Here is a 2728-nt window from a genome sequence, read left to right as displayed (position 1 = left end):
TCCAGCAATTGATGGAAAGGAGAATAAGACCTTGGATTAATAAGAGATAATTGAGTACATAGGAAGCCGAGCCGACTCTGGTTGATTTTATTGTTCGAAGGTGCTGGCTGGCAGTGCGCCGCAGGGCATTCTAGACGACGTTCAAATGGTCAGACATTAATTTTTCATCAAAATGTCATCATTAAACATATCAAGTAGCACTATAATAGTAGAGATATTACTTTTAACACGGTTCTCACTCGAAGACAGAAAGGCCCGTTACTCTTTCCTTCACTAATCTAACTAATCACTCGCAATATCTAACAGCATTCTTCCCCTTTTGTGTCAGCATCCAATATTGTGCGCAGCATGCTCACTCCACTGCTCCACTCACCTCTCTGTCTATGCTACAAACTGTGCAAGGAGAAACTGGTTTTCCCACTTCATGTTGAAAGTAATATCTCTCGGACTATAGTAATCATATAAATAAATGACACTTCTTGTGAACTATACAGTATTCAACAATGTCACATGGAAGATAGCACTATCAACCTCTACTTATTTAAAGTCAATTGTTGAGTATTAGAGTGGCCATTACTGTCCAAACTTCACCATGTCATCAATAAATATAATTTATTCTATGCTAACTTAGAATAAATTTATACCTATAAATTATTAACGTTGAAATTTTGTGAACAGGTCATTTCAAAATAGTTAGCAAATGGATTATACAATTTTGATCTTCAGTTTTTCAAGGCAGTGATGATCAAATAAAATTCTAATTTCTCAAAGTATCGATTCATGTGATGTTAGATTATAAATTTTTGAAAATTTTTTGTTGAATAGCTCGAATTGAAATTGAATAAATTCCACTAGAATTGATATTTTGAGAATATTGAACATTTTTATAAAAAAAATTCCCAAATCTGGTGTTGTCAACTCTAAAATGTTAACTGCTATTCATGTAATTCAGAGTTTTCTATAATAATTGTAATTCATCCTTTATTTAGATTATCCTTTTGCTTCTTGTTTTACTAAAATTCTATACCTTGCGAATTTGTCCTAGCTTATTGCAAATTGTATTAAGTACTTTTTCTAATATTTAAGCCATGTGCGCACAAATGTTGGATGAATCTGTGAAGATTTCAAGTCAGTTAGATATAATCATATCGCTCCCATTTCCTGCCTTGATCCCGCGTCGGTTTGCAACTCACAAAGCTTTAACTTACAATAAATAATCACAATTTTTTATTTATTATTTTAACTTTACAATGCACCTAGAGCTGGTGGATTATCTAAGAATTCTCACGTGATAGTTTTAATGAAAAATTGCTACAGTATTTCTACTTCATGAGGTACTTCATTACTACTCTAAATTCTTGAAAATCAATTCATTACCTAAGTTGAACTGTAGGTTCAAAAGCTGAACTACTACAAAAGCTGATTCCAACATATCATCGGTGTAAGTTACCGGCGCCGTGAAAATATAATTTCCATGAGTTCTGATTGGTCTATTCCCACTCAGCACGGCCGAGCGAGTATGAACAGTCCTATTCGAAACTATTGGTAATAATATTCTCATTGTACCGGTCACTTTCATTGATACTGATCTGTAGGAATGCATGATAACCACAATGATTCATGTATGCTTTTGTTGCAGGTGCTTGACGAAGAAGCTGAAGTGTTTGTTGTGAAAATGTGGAGACTATTAATTTATGAAATTGAAGCAAAAAAATTGGGACTTGTGAAGTGATAACTTTCTAGTGTTAGTGTATTATATGTAAATAGATAAGTAGAACATCAAGCTGTGAGAAGTGCGAATGCAACTTCAATTTTCATCAACTATTGATGGAATTACGTTTAATTTTGACCACAATGGTCATCGATTTGTATTTAATCAGTACCAGACTATTATCATCATTCTAGCTTAGTTTTCGACTGTTTGTGTTTAATAATGACTTTTATGAAATATAGAAAAGAAATTGCACAAGCAACACTTTGTGCTCTTTGATGCCATCTTTTTCATTAGATTGAATCATTGATTGATTAGATTTGATTGATTGATTATCTTGAACATAGAATTACTGGCTCTAGCTCAACTCTGCTATTTTTTTTTATTCAATTGATACCATCGATAAATTAAAATTAAATATTTATGAGTTTTTCATTATATTTTTTCTTCCTTTTTTTGTAGATACTATTTTTCCTACAGTTACCTTGAAAAGTGACCATTCCTGCACTTATTACAGAACACAAAGAATCACTTTTCCGCACTAGTGCGCAAAGTATTACTTTGCGTACTCTTAATACTTTGCTTATTATCTTGCAGCCATCCCAATCAGCTGTTGACATTGTTGGCGTGTATTTTGAATGCGAATTTGTTCTACCTATATTTTTTCTGATTTTCAAATAAAAAAAATGAGAACTCATTGAATTATACATTTTGAATATTATTAATTATTCATTATTTCAAATAATATTTTTTCATTCATAATTGATTGGTTGAAAAATTATTTAGAAATTCAGATTTACTCAAAATTATTTAAATTTCAAATTAATTGGATTAATTTAATTTTTAATTTAAATAAATTAAAGTTGTTATTAGTAACAAAATTATACAAACATTTGATGGATTTCAGCCATCATTTTACACATAATCAACCACTTTTCATATTCAATGGTAACTGTAGGAAAAATGTAATATGAAATACGTGCGCAAAGTTCGTCTGCTGCTCTCAAGAAACCATTC

General features: G+C 31.3%; 1 long non-coding RNA gene across 1 annotated transcript; it reads left to right on the top strand.

The window, feature by feature from the left end:
* The first annotated feature begins 5 nt into the window (after positions 1 to 5).
* LOC120350483 lies at positions 6 to 2149 on the top strand. The gene is made up of 2 exons (XR_005570799.1): positions 6 to 148; positions 1640 to 2149. It is a non-coding gene; the product is annotated as an uncharacterized LOC120350483 (long non-coding RNA).
* The last annotated feature ends 579 nt before the right edge of the window (positions 2150 to 2728 follow it).

This window comes from Nilaparvata lugens, chromosome 3 (assembly GCF_014356525.2).
Source record: "Nilaparvata lugens isolate BPH chromosome 3, ASM1435652v1, whole genome shotgun sequence".
In the NCBI taxonomy this organism is placed as follows: Eukaryota; Metazoa; Arthropoda; class Insecta; order Hemiptera; family Delphacidae; genus Nilaparvata; species Nilaparvata lugens.
This window is presented reverse-complemented; position numbering and strand designations above follow the sequence as displayed.